This window comes from Arvicanthis niloticus, chromosome 7 (genome assembly GCF_011762505.2).
Source record: "Arvicanthis niloticus isolate mArvNil1 chromosome 7, mArvNil1.pat.X, whole genome shotgun sequence".
Lineage (NCBI taxonomy): Eukaryota > Metazoa > Chordata > Mammalia > Rodentia > Muridae > Arvicanthis > Arvicanthis niloticus.
The window spans coordinates 68,890,933-68,915,041 of NC_047664.1; the positions used below are offsets into that span (position 1 = coordinate 68,890,933).

General features: G+C 44.4%; 1 long non-coding RNA gene across 1 annotated transcript in view; it reads left to right on the forward strand.

Moving 5' to 3' along the window:
- The first annotated feature begins 19,968 nt into the window (after positions 1 to 19,968).
- LOC143443126 (uncharacterized) overlaps positions 19,969 to 24,109 on the forward strand; it is a 33,946-nt gene continuing 29,805 nt past the window's right edge. The window contains exon 1 of the long non-coding RNA XR_013111876.1: positions 19,969 to 22,686. This is a non-coding gene — a long non-coding RNA (uncharacterized LOC143443126). The remainder of the gene's footprint in view (positions 22,687 to 24,109) is intronic.

Consider the following 24,109-nt stretch of genomic DNA (forward strand, 5'->3'; position numbering starts at 1 on the left):
ATTCTTGAATCTTGACCAAAATGGAAATATTGACCTCAGGCCATGGATAATTTTATCAGCATTATCTGCCGCATCAAAGCTAGCAGAGCAGCATTCTTTAAATTCATAATCTCACTATACAAAGTTAAAGCATCCAGAGAGGCATTAGAATTATGCCAAAATGCAAGTGTCTTTTAGCTTTTTTCTAATTATAATGACTATCATTGTATATTTTAGAAGTAACACAAATACATTGGTATTTGGCGTGACACTCAAGATGGCTCCTTTCTCTCTCTCTCTCTCTCTCTCTCTCTCTCTCTCTTTTGTTTTGTTTTGTTTTTTGTTTTTGTTTTTGTTTTTTTGTTGTTTTTGTTTTTTGTTTTTTGAGACAGGGTTTCTCTGTATAGCTCTGGCTGTCCTGGAACTCACTCTGTAGACCAGGCTGGCCTCGAACTCAGAAACCTGCCTGCCTCTACCTCCCAAGTGCTGGGATTAAAGGCGTGTGCCACGACCGCCCGGCTGGCTCCTTACTCTTAAACTCTGAACCTCCTTCCAATAATTTGAATAGGATAAAGAGCATCAATCTGTTGTTCCAAATGCCTATCTAAATCCTCTTGTATACTCAACACATTAGTAACATTTTTTTGCTAAATGATTAACAAAAGTGGCTGTCTTAACTTCTTGTGTCAAAGCAATTGCAGAAGCAGTGGTGCTAGCAATTAATGTAACTAAAGCTGTTATGCCAGCAATGATCAAGCACACTACCCTCTTGCTTCTGCTTAAAGCCTGACTCACTTCTTCCAGTACTTGTAAGTCTTTTTTAGAATACCAAAGTTCGGTAACACTCAGGGCAATAAGCTGGTTGATAGACCCCGTAGCAGACATGCCAGGTTTCAATACACTAACCTACCACAATTGGAAAGTGTACAATCAATACAACTTACATTAAATACTGTAGAAGAAACAAAAGTAATTTTAACATGACAAAAGAGCCTTACCACATGCACTAACACTTGTTTGAAATCCAGATCCTGTCCCAACTTTATCTCTTGCTAACATAACGTCATAGAGAACTGCAGCTAACTTCCAAATATGTCTCTGAAAATGTCCAGAACCAGCCTTCCAAGTGAAGACTGTTAGTTTCAATATTGGATTGATTTCTAGACCAGCCCATGATTGAGTCCGAATAACTGGTCACATTTAAGAAGAATAAAAGAGTCATTATAACTTCTCTTTTTGATTCTCTGTCCCACAAGGTCTAAGAGCTTGAGTCAAGGCAGCTTTTCTCATCTGGGATATAGGCAAGCAATGGTGGGTCTGGACATATATCCAATACAGCTTCTCAGTCACCATTGTCAGGGCACTCAGCAAGCTCACAGGTCAGTATCATTCTTTGTCCCAGCATCAGCATGTCTCACCAATCACTCTGGCAGCCACCATGCTCCTTAAGCATCCTGCAGAAAAAAACACAAACATGCCCTCTTCCCCATGATCAGGATCATGCCATATGCCAGTAAGTGGATCCTTCCTTTTCACCTAGGCATAAGTATGCCTAGTTGTAGGGTGCCATAGACACTCAGCAAAGAGTTCCTTGGCATCCAAATTTTTAAAAATTTAAAATAAAAAGAACATGATTTAAATCAATGTGTGGTATATGGGGATATAACTCCCCCCTTTTTTGTTTTATGAAAATATTGTTTTAAAGTTCCATGGGCCTGTTCCATAATACATTGTCTTTGAGGATAAGGAGTCCCAGGAATATGGGTAATATTTAATTGTTGACAAAAAGTATCAAATGCTTGACTGTAATAGCCAGTTCCATTATCTGCTTTAATCTGATTTGGAACAGCCAGCATAGGAAAACAATGTAGGCAATAACTAATTACATTTTTGGTTTCTTCTCCTGTTATAGCAATTGCAACTAGAAAGCCTGAGATTGTGTCAGTAGTCACATGTACATACTTTAATTGTTCAAAATCAGAAATATGAGTAACATCCATTCACTATAACTGATTAGGTATGAGTCCTTGAGGATTAACACAATTATGTGGTACAGATAGAAACTGAGGACCTTCAGGACAAGTCTTTACAATTTGATGTGCACATTCTCTAGAAATACCAAATTGTTATACCAAGCTATTTTGATGATGGAAAGAATGAAATCGTTTGGCTAACTGTTCCTGTGCAGGCCTTATAATCTGCCTGGTATACAGATCTGCTATGGCATTGCCCTAAGGGGTCCAAGCAATCCAGTATGAGCTCTTAAATGTCCTATAAAGTTAAGGAACAGTGCTCTCTCTCCTCTCTCTCTCTCTCTCTCTCTCTCTCTCTCTCTCTCTCTCTCTCTCTCTTGTTTTTTTGAGACAGGGTTTTTCTGTATAGCCCTGGCTGCTGTCCTGGAACTCACTCTGTAGACCAGGCTGGCCTTGAACTCAGAAATCCGCCTGCCTCTGCCTCCCAAGTGCTGGGATTAAAGTGGTGTGCCGCCACCACTGGCTCCAGTGCTCTTAAACTGAGTTGTATTTGCATAAGAAATTGCAAAATTTGAGAATTAGCAGTATCTAAAAAAGGAGTAGTTTCAAGTAATTGTAAACCATGAGCTATATATTAGCGATCAGTATACAAATTAAAAGCTTGATTTCTCAGCATTTCCTTTTTTATTAGATATTTTATTACATTTCAGATGTTATCCTCTTTCTCCATCCCCCCCCCAAAAAAAACTTCCTATCTCATTCCCCTTCCTATGAGAGTGTGCTCCCACCCACTAACTCACTCCTGCCTCCCTGCCCTTGAATTCCCCCACACTGGGGCATCATCCAGCCTTCACAGGACCAAGGGCCTCCTCTCCCACCGATGCCTGACAAGGCCATTCTCCCCTACATATATGGCTGGAGCTATGGATCTCTCCAGGTGTGTTCCCAGGCTGGCTGTTTAGACCATGGGACCTCTGGTTGCTTGGTATTGTCGCTCTCCCCGTTGGACCACAAACCCCTTCAGCTCCTTCAGTCCACTCTCTAACTTTGGGGACCCTGTGATCAGTTCAATGGTTGGCTTTGAGCATCTGCCTCTGTATATGTCAGGCTCTGGCAGAGCCTCTCCGGAGACAGCTATATCAGGCTCCTGTCAGCATGAAGTTTTTGGCATCCACATCAGCATCTGCCTTTGGTGACTGCACATGGGATGGATACACAGGTGGAACAGTCTCTGGACAGACCCTCCTTCAGTTTCTGTTCCACACTTTGTCTCCATATTTGCTCCCGTGAGTATTTTGTTACTCCTTCTAAGAAGGACTGAAGCATCCACACTTGGTCTTTCTTCTTTTTGAGCTTCATGTGGTCTGAGAGTTGAGTCTTGGGGATTTTGAGCTTTTGAGTTAATATCCACTTATCAGTGAGTGCATACCTTGTGTGTGCTTTTGTGATTGGGTTACCTCACTCAGGACGATATTTTCTAGTTCTATCCATTTACCTAAGAATTTCATTAAGTCACTGTTTTTAATAGCTGAATACTACTCCATTGTGTAAATATACCACATTGTCTGTATCTCTTAATCTGTTGAAGAACATCTGGGTTCTTTCCAGCATTGGGCTATTATAAATAAGGCTGCTATGAACATAGTGGAGGATGTGCCCTTGTTATACATTGGAACATCTTTTGGGTATGTGCCTAGGAGTGGTATACCTGGCTTCTCAGGTAATATTATGTCTAATTTTCTAAGGAACCGCCAGACTGATTTCCAGAGTGGTTGTACCAGCTTACAATCCCACCAACAATGGAGGATCAAAACACTTTAAAAAGGAGGAAGGACTTATTTTGGTTCATGGTCTTAGAGGGTTTTGTCCGTAATTGCTTGATCCTGTTTGCTTGGGTAGAGTATCATGGCTGTTCAGAGCATGTGGAACATGTGTGAGGAGACAGAGCTGTAACTTTATGCTGGACCATGGGAAGAGATGCAACACAGGAACACACAAGAGCAAAGTAAGACCCTCTAGAATACCCCACGTTGACCATCTTCATACAACTGGCTCCACCTCCCATCCTTCAGTGCTTGTCAATAACCCACCAACGAATGAATCCATTCACTGGGTCAGCCCCCTTGTTATCCAGTCTTCTCTGGAAACATTGCATACACAGCCAGAGGTGAGCTTTACTCATTTCTCAGTCTAATCAAATTTGCAAGATACCCAGTGTTCAACCACACAACCTTAGTAGGGCTGGGTCCTCGTGAGAGCTCTAAGGGAGAGTCTGTTTGCTTCTTTCCTACCTCCTGCTGGTCGGTTGCTGGCAATCTCTCAGATTCCTACCTAGTTTCCACCTTTACCTTTACTAAGAATTCCCCACTGGAAACTTTTCTTTGTGTCCAAGTTTGAGTCATTTGACTTACAGTCCTTTCTTATAGTCCCGGCATACTCTCATAGACTAGGCTATATGATCTTTGCTAGATAGCAGAATGAATCATGGCAAAAGATCAGATCTTGATTTTTTTTGAGCTTTTTGGAATCTTTATGACTTAACCTATGTGCATGGATGACTTGAAGGCACATGCCATGTGGGAATAGCTTTGCGTTCTCAGTAGCTCACAGAGCACAAGGCCAGTGTGTGTGTGTCCACTACAAACAGGCATCACCAAACTCCAGCTACAAAAACTGTACTTCACTGAGCATCCCACGGGATGCTGAGGATGTTCCCCTCTTTTCTGTAGTCCCACCATCAGAAATCACAGGCAGCAAACTTATTCAGGTCTTGGCTCTCAGAAACGTCACTGGACATGCTTGAGTATAATGAGTCTAACTGTCTGGGGGAGAATTTTGGAAATCCTGATAATCAGACCTCTCTTCTAGATTAAAACCAAATCTCTGGGATGGGACTTCGGCATTGGTAACTTAAAATAACTGTCTAAGAAGCTAGGTATAATGGTTCATGCCTATAATTGTAACAATTTGTAAGCTAGGGCAGATTGCTGTGAGTTCGAGGCTAGCTTGGACTACAGAATGAGACCTGTTTCAAAAAACAAACCAAAACTCTTCAGTTTGTCTGAGCCTGTCTATGTCTGTTTTGGTATTCACTGTGTAGCCTAGAGTAGCCTCAGACTCATGGCCATCCTCCTGCTTCAGCCTTCTGAGTGCTGTGATTATAGATGTGAGCAACCATGTCTGACTATACAGTTATTTTCAGAACCACTGCTTGAAGTAACAGCAGTGTCCACGTCACGGTATCGACTGATCACTGGGAAGACAAGGATGCCTTCGAGATACCTGAGCACATTGTCATTTGTGACTAAATACACTTCTGGGAACAAAGTTACTGCAATTAGAGAGCAATCACATTTTCTTCACATGTGAGCTAGGGACAAAGCCCAAGAGAAAGAAATGAATCCAGCTCAGAGGATTGCGGCTCCAAGCAACAGGTTTATTGGGTCTAAAAGAGGCATAGACCTTTCTAAAAGAGGGGAATACATGAGGCACAGGTAGGTGCCTTTCTTGAGATGTCAAGGCATCAATTTAAATTTTCAGTCCTTTATATTACTACTTTTGGTTGCAAGGGACTGAAGTCCAAGTCAAACTGGATTCAGGGCAGAGGGAGTGTATTGCCTTCTTCCATGCCCAAGGCTGATGCAGAAGAAAGGAAGAAAAGGAAGGAAGAAGGAAGGAAGGAAGGAAGGAAGGAAGGAAGGAAGGAAGGAAGGAAGACATTTTCCTTGGGATTAGAAACAGGCTCACTGATTGCAGATTTTTTTTTTTTTCTCATCTTATTCTCACCTCTCAATTTGTAGCAGCCGTGACCCAGCAAAGAAATATAGCTGCCTCATGCTGTCCTGGACCCTTTCATTATTGACTGATGTTATTCCATGGAGTTGCTGGGGTCCCCAGGACAGCCCTGGAACTGCACGTGAGGAGATAGGATCCTCTCACCCAGAAATGCTAGGGAGATAAAAAAACACCTGCTTTCTCCTGTGTTTTCCAGAGAAAAGAAATGAAGTGCTTCTCTGTTCAGGCTTGAATAAAAACCATTTCTGGAGGGGGGTGATAAAAGTGTTCCCTAAGTCAAGTAGATGGCCTTCTGTGAAAGTGTAAGGCAAAAGCAAGGGACAAAGACCATGAATATCACAAGTGGTGGCCAGATGATTTCAGGATATGTTTCTCTCTATCTCTCCTTCTGATTGGGTACGTTCAGGGGATTGATCCATACTTGCTCACACAAACACTAGTGCACACAGGCTGTATGATCTCCACCCTCTGGCTCTGTTACCCAGGCTGTACCTTCACCGAAACATGGAAGACAGTAGCTTTTCTTAGGTTCTCTCTCCTTTAATGAAAGAACCTAGTTTTCACCCCACTTGGGCATCCGAGCTCTTCAGGGAAGGTCATCTGTGGATGCAGAAGATGAAGACAGACCCATGGGTATGACCTCTTGGAGAGCCCTGTCCTTGAACTTATGAGGACACAGGTCTTTCAGAGTTGATGCTGGCATAAGTGTTCCAAACTTCAGAAAGCTGCTTTCCAATATGGCTTTGCTTTTCTCTAAAGTTGAGAGCACTCCCACCCCACCCCATCCCATAGGCATCTCGCTTGCAAGCGTGGGGGTTGGGGAGTAAAGTCCAGTGGGACAGGTCATGGAATGTGCTAAGTACTCACTGTGAGAAGCAGATCTACTGAGAGGTCAGGAGCCAGGCTTTCTGGAGCCACATTGGCTGTTTCACTTATCAGGTTTGTGTTCTTGTGTGAGCTGGTTTTCACGTCTGTGTGAAGGGGACAATACGAGTGTCCACTTGGCAGCATTGTTCTGAGGTACTTGATCAGTGCTCTGCACAGAGAGTGTTGGGTAAAGATTAGCTCTTCCCTCCCCTCCTCCCACCCCTCCCCTGCTCTTGATTGACAGATTCAGATTGAGTCCTAGGTGTGTATCAGAGGGTTTCTGACAGTCAACGTGTGCTGTTGGCCCTTCCTCAAGCCACACAAAGTGCATAAACTTTGAAACAGGTCCCTGGATCCATATTCTCATTCCACCCCTGTGTGTGAGATTCTGGGTGGGTTCTATAACCCTAGATGGGTTAGGCATGGCATTGTGTCCACTTTTCTCAGGGAACTAGAATAATCCTCCAGATTCATATGGGATGAGCAGTCCATGAACACATGTTATTCTGACTCTCTGCCCAAGGGGTAGCACAGGGAGGGCGTACAAGGCCCCCCCCCCCCGGGGTCCACCCCAGTCTTGCTTTGCCTCTCTGGCAGTGTCTTGGTAAATGCACGACAATCCTCCCTACAATGAGACTTCCGAATCTCTTATTTTCTCCCTGTCTAGCTCCCAAGTTTTTGCTATTCTGGATTTCAGAAAATAGTTCAGTTGCCAAAATTGGTTGAATGAGCTACTTTTAAAATTAGTCAAGTGATAAAAAGTACTGCTTTGCAGGGTCGTTCCAACAAGTCCCCTTCATGGAAGCATCCAGTAGAATAATGTTTTGACAAGAGTCGAGGACTTAGAAAATTAACCTCAGGAGAACTCCTCTGATGTCCCCTCCCAGGAAAACACATACATTGCCTAAGTCTCCCGCCCTAAACTGGAGGAACAAGAAAAATGAAGGCTGGATCGCTGGCAGGTAATCTCACATCAAGGTATCCAAACAATGGAGACTTCCTCAGGTCTGCTGTGAGGTCCCTTTTGGGATGCTGGTTTAGTCCTAGTGGATGGCCTGGGGCTTTAGCCTTAGCTCTTTAACTAAGATTGGTTTAGTAGCTCATGTTTATGGATAAGTGAGTAAAACAGTAAAGATCAAAAGCAAAAAATAAAATTGCTATGGGATTCAATATTTCAGAAGCCCGAGCCCAGTAAATGGTAGTGAAGTGTGGTGTTCAGAATGACAGGCCCCGCTTATGATAATACACCTAACAAGGAAATGAGATTGACACAGCACTTCTGTTTTCCTGTCCCCCGAGGTTAGCGATTATGCGCGCCAGCGTGTTGGTGTTGCTGTTTTTAGCTTCTTTGGTAATTCCTATGGTGAGAGACTCTGCATATTTGTCACGTTGCTCTTCTGGCAGGTGCCAGGGACTATGAGGTAGCAAGAAAATGCGGTCTCCTCTGAGCTATGAACTCCCCCACTCCTACCCCCACCCCCACCCCCACCCCCACCCCCACCCCCACCCCCACCCCCACCCCCACCCCCACCCCCACCCCATAGCTGCCCAGTGCCCCTTTCCCAGCGCTCACTCCTTTATTTATGTTCTGTTGCCAGGGAATTCCATGAGTCTGTGTAGCAACAATCGGTGCTGGGTGAGATGCTGTCTAAGGGAGGCCTGGACTGATAAAAGGTTTAACGTCATTTGATACCTCATTGTATCCCCGGGCCTTTCAGCCAGCAGCAGAGGTGAATTCGCTCCAGGGAGATCAGCCTGAGGCTGAGTGGAAAGCAGACCGGTTAGGCTTCTCTATGACAGAGCAGTGTGGAGGAACCCTCTGCTTTGGTAATTAATTTGGTACTTGGTAACAAGTGAATCCAGCTGTATTCGTCAGGGTTTCCCAGAGGAAGAAAACACGAATCCATAGGCCGCTAGGTAGGTAGGCAGATTTGACATGGTTTTATTGGCAGTTTGTGATGGAACAGCAGAGGGCTTAGCATGTTTTCTTAAGGAGATTAGAAGATACGTTCTGATCCCCAAAGCCTGCGCTGTGCTCAAATCAGTCCACTTAGGGTTTGAGTCACATGCTGGCTTGCTATAGATTCCCAACCCCTTGGCTGCTTGCTCGCCTGGTCAGTGGCCTGCGAGCTGTTTGTTTGTTTTGTTTTTGTTTTTTATTTAAAGTTCATGTATTCATGTGTTTAGCAAATATGGAATTCTATCATACAGCTTGTCTAAAGTCCCCTTCCCCATTTTTCTCCTTTCTTTCTAAAAATGATAGTGGGCCACTTAGAGGTATGAACAGGGAACTAGCCTTTTTTTTTTTTTTTTTTTTTTTTTTTTTTTCCGCCATGGTTTTATTTACCATTATTTACCATAATGGTTTTATTTACCATTTATTTACCTTGCCTTGATTCATCAGGATACCAGCCCAGGAAGCCAGCAGTGGCTGTCCCAGCCGAGACTCCCATGCTCCATTTGACCCTCTTCCTCTATGGAAATGTCTTTCTCATTTTTTTTCTTTATCTTCTCTGCAGACACGTCCGATGTTTTTAGTTTATAACTTCGTGGAGTTTTACCTGGACCTTTTTTTTTTTTTTGACAAGGCCTTGTTTTATAGCTCGGGCTGGCCTTGTGCCTATGTCCTGCCAGGCAGGGTATGCTTTACTCTGAGGAAGTGGTATCTGCTTTCTTTCCTGATGATTCAGTCTTAGGAGTCATTAGCCTTCCTTCTGTCCTCTCCTTTATTTCTTCTCCCTTCATGTTCTCACTGTGGCCCCCAAACTTCTGACTGGACTGCAACTCATTTCCGAATATGGTCCAGAATCTGTTGTTCTTATGATCCACATACAACCTGACATTGGGAAGGGACACCTCATTTTCAACCTGTGTTGTCTTGCCCATCTCTGTAGTATATTTAATTGACAGAGATGCCGTGTGTGCATTATTTTGGGATAATGACCTCTCAGCTCGGCTGTGCAAACCTCACTGGATGCTCCAGGCGAGTTGCTGGGTGTGCAGAACGGTTTGGAAACCCTCTTCTGTCTTGTTTTGCTTTTTTGGAGACAGGGGCTCACTATGTTTCACAGGCTGCCCTGGAACTCAGTATGTTGACCAAACTGGTTTCGAACTCACAGCCTCTGCCTCCCAAGCACTTGGATTAAAGGCTACAGCCTCTATAGCCTGCTCTCATTTTGGAAGTCTTAATTAATCTTCGTTTTATGGCTGCCATATGGCTTTTTTGCTCAGGACACAGCCTACACAACGCAAGGACATCTCTGTCCTTGATCTCTCCCTGTCTCCATTACGCTCCATCTACAGCAGAGCGTCTGTTTCTGGAAATGTCAAGGAATGCTTGTCCCTCACTTGCTGTTCCCTCTGCCTGAGGCTCTCCCGTTGGTCTACACCACTCCCTTCAGCCACAGCACTCCCTTCTCAGTCTCAGTGCAAGCATGCCCTGAGGAGAGAGAGGATCATAGTGTCACCTCCACAGGGAGGCCTCCCTGTTGCAACTAAAATGACCAACTGCCAAGACCTCCTCCCGGATTTCATTGCTTTCTTAAGATCCTTATAAATTCCTTGCCTGTCCTCCCTAGCATGAAAACTCCAGAAAAGCACAGGGTTTTGCTTGCTGCAGTAGCCCCAAGCACTTAGAATGGTGCTTTACTTGGTAAATATTTGTCAGATGGATGAATCAGAAACAATTTCCTCAAGGGTCAAAGCACCATGACCAGGGAATCCTTCCTATATAAATACAGATGTCCGCTCACTAATGGAATAGATTGTCTTGTGTAAAGTGGCTATAACATAAAGTCTGTTGGAGTCTTCATTCTCACTGTGGACTTAAATATGCAGTTCAGTGGAGGAAAATTTCCTCAGGAGATTAAACAAGGATTGGGAAAGCGTCCAAGCCTGTGGCATTGCTGGCCACTGTCAGGCCTGCTGCTGCCTGCTGTCCCGGAATTTACTTCTCAGTTCTTGCTCTTTCTTGACACTTGTATCCCCCCCCACTCTCCCCCCCCCCCCTCTCACGAGATCTTCTTTGCGGTCCATCTGTCACTCCTCCCTCATTGTACTCTGAACTTCCTGTTCTCTTTCTTCTTGGAGTTAACGTATGGCATCATCTAAGAGTTGCTAATCATTATCTCACAGATACAAATGAAGTCACACCGTTAGACATGCAGATTTCACATCTGTGTCCTTACTGGCCCCACAGCATCTCTAACAAATATTCCTTGGAGTCCTCCAAGGCGAATCCTGCAGTTGCTGTGCCAGCCGTGGGCAGCGTTCCCTGGCTACCCCATTCTTGTCTTCTGCCTTGGCTCTTCTTGACTGAGATCTGTGACAAAGACCACCCGCATCAGTGATCATACACACTGGAGACTGTTCCAGGTTCTATGACAGTATTGCTGCCTTTTGATTCTCCCAAGGCTATGACTCTCCTGGTGCCAGGAAGATGTAACATGTCGAGAGAGGACCAGTGCCTCTGAGCACTGACAAGCATCTATTGGATTTTGTCTTTATTTCTTGGGCTTTTGCTATTTTGCTTGTTTACCATCTAGTTGAAACTTTGGAACGACAGTTAGCATAATTTCTGTTATTCCCATTGAACTTTCAGAAATCTCAAGGGCAGTTTGGCTCAGAGATCAAGCCCAAGATCCATGGGCTTCCTGACCCATGTAGGTCAGGATTTGACTGATTGGGTGAAGGATCCTGGGATAGGAACATGACTCATGCCTTGTTCCAAAGAGTCACTGTTTCATCTTGTGTAGGGGAAACTGTTACCTCAACAAACTAGGTCTTTTGCCAATAGCCATGATGGGGAGTTGGGGCAATGGCTCAGTGGGTAGAGCGCTTGCTCTGCAAGCGTGGAGACCTAAGTTTGAATCCTCAGCACTGACAGAAAAATCTGGGCATGAGTGCATATGCCTATAACCTCAGTGTTGAGGAATGGATCCCAAGAGTTTGCTGGCCAGCTAGCCCACAGGCAAGCATCTGATGCAGTGAAGACTCTATGTCAAGACAGTAAGGCAGAGAGTGACAGAGGAAGACGCCCACGCATATACTACACACACACACACACACACACACACACACACACACACACTGCTTAGGGCGGTGTCAGCACGTGACTCACATGTTTTACTCACTGGCTTCTTTATTGTGCAGCTTGAACATTTACTTCATGCTAGAGGACGAGAAGACAACCATGAGCCACAAAAGCTTGGCTCCTACCCATCTGGAGCTTGCCTGTGGTCCAGGAGGGGACATAGCTATTAATTAGATGAACTCGCATTGGTTCTAGACGGAATAGGAGCAGTAAAACAAAGTCCAGGCTCCCTGAGGCTGTGTGGGGCAGGGACAGTGGAAGACTTCTGGGCCGTGAGAAAGGAGACAGAGACTGCACCTCTGAGGGACTGACAGGAGAGGCTGAGGAGTGGCTATCCAGAGAGGCGTGCTCCAGGTAGAGGAACCACTCAGTATTTAAGATCAAGGCTTCTATAACATGTTAATTGTGAACAGAACAGAGAGCTCCAGCAGAAGCTTCCATTTCAAACATGAATTGCAGTGATGTCCAGAAACCCATCTTGGGCCACATTTCTTAAGACCTGTTTCCTACTCTTGTAATGCTTGTGTTAAGTGAATAATAAGATTCTCTCAGTTGAGTGACTTGGGTTTCTGATTTATCTACGTATCTAATCTGTCTGCTGTCTACCTGTCTACCTACACCTCACCTGGGCAGCACAGTAGAGCTGGCCCTGATAGTTAAGTCACAGGTGAGCCAGGCTGAGGGTGTGAGCACAGGAGAAACAGTCCTGCCCTTTGCCTGGGCAAAGTGGGAGAGCTGGCCCTGGTGGTAAAGGTACAAGAGAACTGTCTGGCTGACTAACATAGCTGCCAACCAGCCCCAGATTCAGGGCTTTAAGATGATCCACCCCCAATATCTACCTCAACTATAAACTGCTGAGTACCTGAAAGGGATGGTCCTGCAGATCCAAAGCTGCAGGACCTCTAGGACACACAGCAACAACAGAGTATCTGAGAGGATCCAGTATTGATAGTGTAGCAGAAGCCAGAGGCCTCGAACCAGACCAATGACTCATTGCAAGGAACATTTGCAAGTGAAGATGATGTGTGCGCAAAAGCGTAAACTTAGATCCCACTGCCACATGTTACAGCTTCCATGACGAGATGTTTCTTATGTTTTATTATTTTCTTTGAGGGAGGAGGTTGCAAGGTTGAAGGGATGGGGAGATGATGAGTGAGATTCGGGTGCATGATGTGGAACTCACAAAGAAATCAGTAAAGAAGTTTTTAAAAATAGTGTTAAGTACGTATTGTATGCTCAGCGTATTTCCACAGCGCCTCTTCTGTGCCCCTCCCCCTCCCCTTTAGCCTCCTTTGTTCCCTAGGTAGTTTCACTTCTGTTTTCAAGCCACACAGGCCCATGTGATTTTATATCTGTGTAAAATCTAGAAACCACAAATGAGAGGAAACACCTAGGTGTGTTTTCAAAGTGGACCAGCTTCATGCTGTGACAGACCGGCCCAGCCCACAGAAAGCCACCAAATGTATATGGAAGGGAAATCCAGAAGCAAAGGTAGAAGAGAAAGTGTGTAAGCATAGTGGAACTACATTTCTATACGGAGGACTGCCTGTTAGACTTGGGCGTGCAGCTTCATCGTAAGCACGAGCATTTGAACCTTTATTAGAAGTTTTTTTTAAATTGTTTTGTTATTGCTGTTTGATTTGGTTTGTCTTGTTGCCAGGATCTGAACTGAGAGCTCTGGGCAAGCTAAGCATGTGCTCTTCCACGACAGGGGCATCTTCCTTGCTACTCAGTTATCCAACGTATATTTAATGGGCGCTTACTCTGTAGGTACTGTATCAGGAGTTGGTGGAAAAATAAAATCTATTTCCTATCCCATAGAATTGGGAGGCACAGGCAGTTTATACGTACACATGGAAATACCTGTCAATATTAGTCACTGCTAAGAAGGAAAACCGGTCCTGGATTGTCTCAGCTTTGTGTTGCTGTGATAATGACACAATGACAAAAAGCAACCCCAGGAGGGAAGGGTGTAGTTCATTTCTACTTCCACATCTTGCTCCATCACTGAGGGAAGTCAGGGCAGGAACTGAGGGAGATGCCTTAGAGGGATGCTGCTTGCTGGCTTTCTCAGCCTGCTTTCATATACAGTCCAGGACCCCTGCCCAGGTGTGGTTCCCCCACAGTGGGTGTGGCCCTCCCCATCAGTCACTAATTAGAAAAATGCTCCATGGGCTAGCCTACAGGTGTGATTTCAATTGTGAGTCCCTCTTGTCAGATAACTCTAGCTTGGGACAAGTTGACAAACAAACAAAAAAACAAAACAACTAACCAGGTCGAGGCAGATAGAGAATAAGGGAGAAGGAAGCATCTAGATTCGTGCAGGGCAGCCGAGACGGGTGTGAAGAAGTAACACTTCAGTGGAGACTTGAAAAAAGTAGGGGAAGGGGCTGGAGAGATGGCTCAGTGGTTAAGAGCACTGGCTGCTCTTCCAAAGGTCATGAGTTCAACTCCTAGCAACCACACGGTGGCTCACAGCCAGCTGTAATTGGATCCATTGCCCCCTTCTGGTGTGTCAGAGACAGTGTACTCATATACATAAAATAAAGGAAGAAAAAAGAAAAAAGTACGGGAAGCAATGTGGTTTTGTAAGGGAACGAAGGAGCAGACCTTTGTGTACTTTGAGGAATGCAAAGGACCTTATCAGTTGTGGAGTGGCACCTTATGCAGTAGTTCACTGTGGAATGGTCCGTTGGGACTAGTCAATGGCCTGGCAGCAAAGATTGGTTAGTAGTGACCACAATAATCTGGGCAAGGTACGAATGTTGAGATTTTTACTTTAATTTTTTTTGAATTTTATGCATGCTTTGCCTTCATGTATGTTAGGTGCTGTTGGAGACCAGAATAGGGAGTCAGATCCATGGGAACTGGAGTTACAGACAGTTGTTAGTTGCTGTGTATGTGCTGGGAATTGAACCCTGGTCCTTTCAGGAACAGCAAGTGCTCCTAACCACTGAACCATCTTCCCCAGCCCATGGAAACTGAGTTTTAATCTCATGTGGTAGAAGTCTGTAAGGTCTTTACTAAAACGTGGCAGTCTCTGCTATATGCTTCATTCAAGTCTGTCAGGAATGGTGGCGCCCCGGGTTGTTAGGCTGTGCTGCTTGTCGGTATCAGAGCCATCCCTTTTCCACCTGCATTTGATCTGGAAAGCTTCAGTTTTGTCTATTTCACATATGGACTTCTGGATGGATTTTATCTTTAAAAAGGGCCCCTTTAAAATTAATTAAGATTACTCTTTTATGTGGTGTTTGTAAAAATGAATAGAAAGTGTTAAGAAACAAATATCCCACAGATTGTGCTCCACTAGAAAAATGTGAAAATCCCCAACTTTAGCTGTAACATTGCTGTTGGAGACCATGGAGAGCGTTCTTTGCATCACCACAGAGAAAGCAGGGCAAGATAGGAATAAAGGTTACAGAGAGAATTTCATATCAATTGTGTGTGGATAGAAATTTATCGAATAGGTCGGGGTGTTGGCCACACATGGTGACACACAACTGTCATCCCAGGACTTGGGATGTTGGGGCAGGAGCATCTTGAGTTTGAGGCCAGCATGAGTTACATAATGAGTTAAAGGCCTGGGATACACAGCAGGGATCTTCCTCAGAAGCAAAACAAGAAATAAAGCAAAATTGTGTGTGTGTGTGTGTGTGTATGTGTGTGCGTGCATGTGTATGTACATGTCTGTGTGCTTATGTGTGTCTGTGTGTATGTATATATATATGTGTGTGTGAGCATGTGCGTGTATGTATAGATGTATATGTGTATTTGTGAATATGTATGTCTGTGTATATATATATATATATATATATATATATATATATATATATGTGTGTGTGTGTGTGTGTGTGTGTGGTGTGTGCCTGTGTCCCTGCCTTCATGGCCTGGTTTCAGGAGGAGTGCAGCGTAGAGGCTTAAAAAAACATACAAGTTGCAAATAGAACTTGTCCTTTTTGCTGCTTCTCCTTTGCACTATACTAGAAGACAGGGCCGGGGGGGGGGGGGTGGTGTCTAATGACTGATGTTTTAAACACCAGAATTAGAAATTTTCAAGAATCTAAATGACTCTTAATCTATCCTGGGAAGGCACCACCCTATTCTTGTTTGACATTTACTAAATAGCAACAATATTCGAGCTTCACTTTTTCAAATGTGATTTACCTAAAAAGTGACAGCTCCTTTAACATTTGAGGCCTCAGTAGAAAGATTGGGAAGGTGCTTAGGGGGCAAAATCCTTGATGCACAAACGCTGGACCAGAGTTGGGATCCCCAGAGCCCAGGAAAATGCTGGGTGGGCATGGCAGTCTGACTGGCATTCAAACTGGGAAGGCTGAGTTAGGGGATCCCCAGAGCAAACTGGTTAGCCAGGCTACCCATATTGGAGAGTCAGCTGAGGGACTCTGCCTTAGTGAATGTGTTGGAGAGGAAGTAAGGAAAACAACCTTCACTTCAAACACACACATACATGTGTACCTACTTGTATTTGTGTGTTCATACACATACAAACACATACATGCATACATACTACACACACACATGAAAAAGAATAGAAATGCTTCAGTAGATAAATACATTTGTTCACAGACACTTCCTGCTAGATTTTAAGTCAGACATTTTGCATTTATTTATTTATTTATTTATATGTATTTATTTTTTAGTTTACTTTCATGTTGCTGGAGGTAGAGCCAGAGCCTCACCTGGGAATTATATGCCTTCTTGCACTACCTCTTTTATCGCAAGCAACCCAAAGCTTGATCTTTTTTTCCTCTCATTCCACAGACAGCAAAGTTGTATAGTGTCCCAAAGTAAGGGAGTGGCAGAGCTGAGCCTGGAGGTGATCTCTCAGCTTCTACCCCATTCTGTGGCTGCTGTAAAGAGCCAGCTCCCAGGATGGGAAAGGTCATTAGTCCAGGAATGACATCAGTGGAGGTAAGGGTCTGCGTGGCAGACAGTTTCACATGCCGTTTTAGTTAGGGTTTTATTGCTGTGAAGAGATACCGTGACCACATGACCAACTCTTTTTTTGTTTGTTTGTTTGTCTTTTGAGACAGGGTTTCTCTGCGTAGCCCTGGCTGTCCTGGAACTCACTCTGTAGACCAGGCTGGCCTTGAACTCAGAAATCCGCCTGCCTCCCAAGTGCTGGGATTAAAGGCATGCGCCACCACCGCCCGGCTCACATGACCAGCTCTTATAAAGGAAAATGTTTAATTGGTGCAGATTCTAGTTTCAGAGGTTTAGTCCATTATGGCCATGGTGGGACATGGCAGCATGCAGGCAGACATGGTGCTGGAGAAGGAGCTGAGAGTTCCACATCTTGATCCGAAGGCAGCAGAAGAGACTCTGTGTCACATTGGACACAGCTTGAGCATAGGAGACCTCAAAGCCTGCCCCCTGCCCCCATAGCAATACATGTTTTCCAGCAAGGGCACACCTACCCCAACAAAGCCACACCTCTTAATAGTGCCACTCCCTATGGGCCAAGCATTCAAACATGAGTCTAAGGCTACCACATCTAATCAAACCACCACAATGCTCTTTTCTTTTCTTTTCTTTTGGCAGATGCTGGGGATTGAACCCAGGGCCTTACACATCCTAGACAAGCGCTTTACCATCAAACCAATAAACTTATCTCTGGACATATAGCATCTTTGCCTATGTTCTTTGGAACTTAAAATGTAAAACATAATTTTGATTAAAGGCTATATATAAACGGGAAGGACCAGACATGACATGAATGAACGTACTTAGGTCCTAATGCAGAAAACAAACACTGATGGAATCTGACATTCTTCAGTTGCTGAAAACTCAGGCTAAGTTGGGCTGACCCCACTCTGCCCTTGGTTTGTTAAGCATTCTCCCTGACCTCTCCTCGTGTCTCTCCACCTCTCTCTGTTACTCTCCCTTCATCCGAGAAAAAGGTAAGGAGTAACCACCAGCTTCTTTAAGTGGAGCCTGAGGCCAGCAGATGTTTAAAAGATACTGAAAATACAAACATTAAAGCAGTGCCTGGGCAGGAATCGAGCATCAGATAATGATTAAGACCACAAGGTCATGAAAAGCAAACTCCCTTCTAACACAGAGCATAGCCTAAACCTGCCTAATGCTTCTGAAAGAGTTGATTTGTTAGTCCATAGGTAGTACATCCAGGGATAATCACCCGTGCCTAAAGAAAGAGGCCGTGACACCCCCGAATGATTATAATGTCCCTTTAATGTTGTTTTTTGTTTCATATAGATCTCTTTGTCCCACCCGAGACCTTTACACAGAACCAGTCATTCTGACACACCCTTTTGGGTTGGCCTATAGTAAACCTCACCACTCACAATACTAAATTTCTGCCCAGAAGACTTTACATCTACCAGTTTTTGAACATATGATGCATGAAGAAGCACAGAGCAAGCCCTGTAATGAGCTAGTGAGATAGTTCCGTAGGTAAAAGTGCTTGTTGCCGAGACTGATGATCCGAGTTTCATCCCCAGAATCCACGTGATGGCTGGAGAGAGCCACTCCTGCCCTCTGACCTCCATATTCCTGCCAATGGTTTCACTGAAGCAATGGAAAGGAAATTAGGACACCTTGTATGAATAACCCAGATTGTGTTATTCGGGGTCCTTTCCAAGCTCTGTTTTAAAATGTGCCTCACATTCCCAAGGCCCCTTCTTTTAGTGTGTGTGTGTGTGTGTGTGTCCAGGTACACATGTAAGCGTAGGTGCATGAGAGCAAACATATAGGTTCATATGTATGTGTGTGTCCAGGTATACACACAAGTATAAGTGCATGCGCAGGCACACACACACACACACACACACACACACACACACACACACACACATTCATGAGCTCAGCTTGGGTGCTGTTTCTTTATTGAGACAGGGTCTCACTTTGGCCTGAAACTCACTAAACTAGGAGGTTTGTCTTGTTCATCATCAAACCCAGGTTCCTGCTTTTCTTTTCCTCCTCAGGACTGAGACTGTAAACATGTACCACTCTGAGTAGTTGCTTTTTTTTTTTTTTTTTTTTTTTTTTTAATCTTTTTGAGTGAGTTCTAGGGATCAAACCCATGTCATGCCTAGGGGACAGTCAGGTTACTAATGAAGCTGTCTTGTCTTACCAGTTTCCCATGGCCTTTTATTCCTTTCCCTTTTCTGTTCCCAAAGCCATTTATTGGAAGATGTGTTAGACTTATATTATGTATGACTTTCTGTTTAGGGCCAGGGGATTGATAAGGCACAGGACCACTAGTTTCTGCCTAGAGAGTCTAGCTCAGTGGTGGTCATTCTTAAATGTAAAGATCACAGAAGAAAGGGGGTTTTATTTTAGGTACTTTAGATTCTATGTTAGGTGTCAAGTGCTCTACCATGTAGCTATATCTCAAGCTCCCCCAGGCTGGCACTATATGTTCTTAACAAGATTATCAATAACTATATCTAGGTATGGAGATAACAATAACTATATAGAGGTGTATATTAGACTCCTGGACCTGAATATCAGTGTGCAGAAGACGGCATGCGTAGGGATGAATGAAGAGTAGTAGCAGAGGACAGAAGCTCAGACAGACAGACAGACAGACAGACAGACAGACAGTGTCAGAGGATGCTGCAGAGCAACCTGGGAACAGAAGAGAGAAAAGGATCAAGACAATGAGAACCGATACTAAGGGAGGAAGCACTTTCTGAAGGAGAAATGGATTCTGTTCCTACAGGTTTGGAGACACTTAGCAAAATCTAAATAAGAGGGTAAAATAAAGTGCTAAGTAATAGTGATTGAGAACCTTGCTAAGAATATATGATGCCAGGCTAGGGTGCGGGGGGGGGGGGCATACTACATGGTAGAACACTTAACCCAGCACCAGAGAGAGGAAAGAGAATGTAAGAATAGATTGAGAAAGATAGCAAGAGAATCTGAGAACCTCAGAGTCTGCCTTGAGAATCTGAGAGGGAAGAGCAAATCCGAGTAGGCATTATCGTTGCATTAGTCTCATTTGTAAGAGGGGAGGTGGTGGGGCATGCACGTGTTGAGGGATCATGGGCTCAGATAGAGGGGAGGTGGTGGGACATGCACGTGTTGAGGGATCATGGGCTCAGATTGTGTTTCCCAAGCTCATGCTGAAATTTGAAAACAGTCTCTCAGTGTAACTTAGTTATACTTAGTAACTTAGTTAGTCACAGGGAGTGCTCCAAATCTGACAAGACTGGTGCTAGGGTTTGGATATAATTCAAGTGCGACCTCCAAAGCTTCTTTCTTTCTTCTTTTTACTCTTTTTTTTTCTTTAAAAATTCTTTAATCTTTTTTTTACAGTTCAGTCTTTATCCCCCTCCCTGTCTATCCTCTGACTGTTCCTCATCCCACACCTCCTCCAAGAGGATGTCTTCCCCCAACACCATCCCCACCCCACCAGACGTCCCCACTCCCTGGGGGCCTCAAGTCTCTCGAGGGTTAGGTGTGTCTTTTGTCACTGAAGCCAGACCAGGCAGTCCTCTGCTGTATATGTGTTGGGGCCTCATATCCACTGGTGTATGCTACCTTGTTGGTGGTCCAATGTCTGAGAGATTTTGGGGGTCTAGGTTAGTTGAGACTGCTGGTCTTCCTATGGGGTTACCCTCCTCTTCAGCTTCTTCCAGCTTTTTCTGAATCCAACCACAGGGTTCCCTGGTTTCTGACCATTGGTTGGGTGCAAATATCTGCATCTGACTCTTTCGGCTGCTTGTTGGGACTCTTGGAGGGCAGCCATGCTAGGCTCCTGTTTGTAAGCACTCCATAGCATCAGTAATAGTTTCAGGGCCCTGGGCCTCCCCCCCAGCTGGATCCCACTTTGGGCCTGTCACTGCACCTTCTTTCCCTCAGGCTCTTCTTCTTTTTGTTCCTGCAGTTATTTCAGACAGGAACAATTCTGGGTCAGAGTTTTTGACTGTGGAATGGCAACCCCATCCCTCCACGTGATGTCCTGTCCCTCCACTAGAGATCGACTCTACAAGTTCTCCCTCCCACTATAAAGCACTTCATCCAAGGTCCCACCCTCTGAGTCCTGAGAGTCTCTCACCTCCCAGGTCTCTGGTACATTCTAGAGGGTCCCCTCTACCTCCTACCTCCTGAGGTTATTTGTTTCTATTCTTTCTGGCCCTCAGGGCTTCAGTCCTGTTCCCCCCTCCAATACCTGATCATGTTCCCTTACCCCCGGCCCCATCCTCGTTCCCACATATGTCCCTCCCTTCCTCTAACCCCCATGATTGCTTTCTTCTCCATCCCAAGTGGGATTAAGGCATCAGTTTAGTCCCAAGTTGTGGAGGTGTAGAAGGTGTGGGAACTTTAGGAGGTGAGGCAGCTGCCCTTAAACAGACTGACAGACAGATGAATGGAACCTGTTGGAGGATCGCTAGGTCTTCTTGAAAGTGAGCCTGAGCTCTGAGTGGTTTTTTTTTTGGGGGGGGGGTTGGTTTTATAGTGTGGTCTCTTCTTTCACATTGTTTCCTCTTACCTTGCTTTCAGTACCTAGGTGAGGCACCCAGAAAAGGCTTCACCAGGGTTCAGCCCACACCTGCCCAAGCCCTTTGAGCTGTCGGAATTGAGCTAAGAAAACTCATTTTTTTTTTTTTTTTTTGGTAAAGTTCCCATATCTTGGATGTCTTATTGGAGTAGGAAATAGACTATTGCAATTGGTATTTCTATAAAAAGGGAAAATTTAGGTATGGTTATACAAACAGCGAGAACACCATGTGAATTAGAGGCAGAACTTGGGATGATGTGACCATAGGCCATGGATCACCAAAGATTGCCAGAAAGCCACCAGAACCTAGAGGAGAGGCCTGGGCTGGACACCATCCTGACACCTTCAGGGAGAAGAATTTTTTTCAGAATCCTGTTTTTAACTTGAACTCTTAGGACCAAGAGACAATACATCTCTGTGTTCAAGCAACTCTAAGGTAGTCATTTATGGTGCTTCTTTGTAACATTCCTGGGGAGAAGGGCAGGGAGATTGAAGACAGAGTGGAGGGGGAGAGTTCTTTCCGGATCTGGTTTAAAGACAGTGAAGTATTCTCCTAGTGACCATTGTGAGAAATGAGCTAAGACTGCATGGTAACATTAGGAGGGCTATAGTCTTGTTTGAATATGAAATATTGCCCATAGATTCTTATGATAAAAGCCAGAGGTTCCTGGTTGGTAATAATATTATGGAATGCCCTGGGAACTTTAGGAGGCAAAATCTAGCAGTAGGAAGAAGGTCACTAGAGTCTGGGAGATGTGTCCCTGGGAGTTCTTATCTTCTTCTGGAACCTCCTCTTCTCTCTTGGCATCCTGATGTAAGTAAGCTACTGTGATCCTCCTTGTGTTTGCTTCTGTGGCCTGAATAATGAAGCACATTGGACAATCTCTGCCCTTATTATTTCTGTCAGGGCTTTGTCATCATTAGTGAAAGTCCTGACCGAGGCCACACCCAGATTTTTGGTTGTATGTTTTCCATCTAGAGGTCATTTCTATATCCCACCCTCGAGACAACTCTGACTGTGAGCTTTAAAAATAAAATGATCTCTGTTGCATAAGACCAGTAAAATCTAGTGCCACAAGGCTTAATTCATAATGCTCTCAGAGATAGCCGTTACCGTAAGCGGCAGTATAAATCTGGGAGTATTGACGGAAAGTGTTCACACAGATGTTTTCAAATACCTCAGCTTGAGCGGCAAAGTGGGAGTGAGCACGTAACAAATGGCACTCAACAGTAGTTTGACAAATTGATTTCCACTAAAATGAAAATGAAGAAAGATTCATATCTTGGCTGAATATTAATTCTTATGCTCTTTATAGCGGGCCAAATTAATCTTTAGGGTGAAATTCACAAGACAACCAAATGAACACTGCGCGCAGCGACAAGAAGAGCTTGGAGTTTATTCAACGAGATGAAGTTGTTGCTTGACTCTTGTTCTTCAATCGTTTTTGAGGACACCAGTGACTTCCCAGATGGATCGCCGCCTTATTTACTTTGTAAGTGATCTCTGATTATCGTGCTAAAGGGATACAAAGAATGTTCTAGACAGGAAAGAGGCTCTTTTGTGTGTATGCCTAGAAAAATTGGGTATGAGGAGCCAGAAGAACTAATGGTGATGCATGAAATGAGGAAGGAGAGAAAGAGATACTACCCAAGCCACCTGCTAAGCCGTGCGATCTTGGGGAACCCCTTGGGGGCTCTTTCCTCATCTTGAGCACAAGGCTAAGACCTACCTGCCATCCTGTGTGAAGGCATCCAGGAGAGTATATGCAGCAGTAAAAGATCAGAGGACACGAGAGCATCTTCCATCTGAGGGTTCTTAGGGAAGGCAGGGAAGGAGAGTAGGAAGCGTGGGGAATCAAGGAATTGAGTTATACGGATAAACACTTCTGCTCTGCTTCATTCCATTGTGTGCTTAACCTATCACATAGTATTAAACTTCCCTGAGCTTTTCCTCATCTGAAATTCTCATTACCTAAGGCTGTATATTGGTGATAAGAGATGGCATAGAAGGCAACATATGACAGCATGACCCTGAGGCCTACTGCTGGCCTATGTGACATATATTAACATATAGATATAAATATAGGTACAAATATAGATATTTAAAATCCACTTTTTTTTTCTGCAAATGATTTTACTTCTGCCTGCTAGATACTTATTGAAACATATTGATAATATGAACAAAATACTTAACTGTCATCTTCAGGAACTTGTCAGAAAAAAAAAATCCAGGCCTGTGCTGTCTACACTGTAATACACACAACCTGCAGAGACATGGTACGGAGCATAATGATGACATAATGTAACATTTCCTAGTCTCTTCCTCATCCTGCCTTTCACCTCTCTTCCAGATAAAACACTCCCTCATAAAGCCTTACCTGGGCAGCCTACATCCTATGTGCAACCGTGAAGACTCCTACTGATGCATCTTTGTGGGAAGTAAAAGTTGTCAAGACAGTTCTTTAGTATCACATGAATTTTGTTAGCACTAGTCTTACCCAGAGTCAGGCTGACATGTCCAGGCTGTGTTCTCTTTTATCATATAATTTCATCTCTAGGGCAACTTGAATGTGAAATATGAGGAAACAAAAATGAGTCCCCTACAGGAAAAAGCAGACTCACTTACCTATAGTGGAGTGCTGACCAGACTGCCCTTCAGCCTTGAGGCCTTAGTCAACAGCAGTTTCCAATTACCCTAACTGTGGTGGTTTGAATATGCTTGGCCAATAGGGAGTGGTACTGTTAGGAGGTGTGGCCTTGTTGGAGGAAGTGTGTCACTGTCTGGGCGGGTTTTGGAGAAACCCTATGCTCAGACTCCACCCATCACAGAAAAAAGCTTTCTCCTAGCTGCCTGAGGATGACAGTCTTTTCCTAGTTGCCTTTGGATCAAGATGAAGAGCTTAGCTTGGATACTGC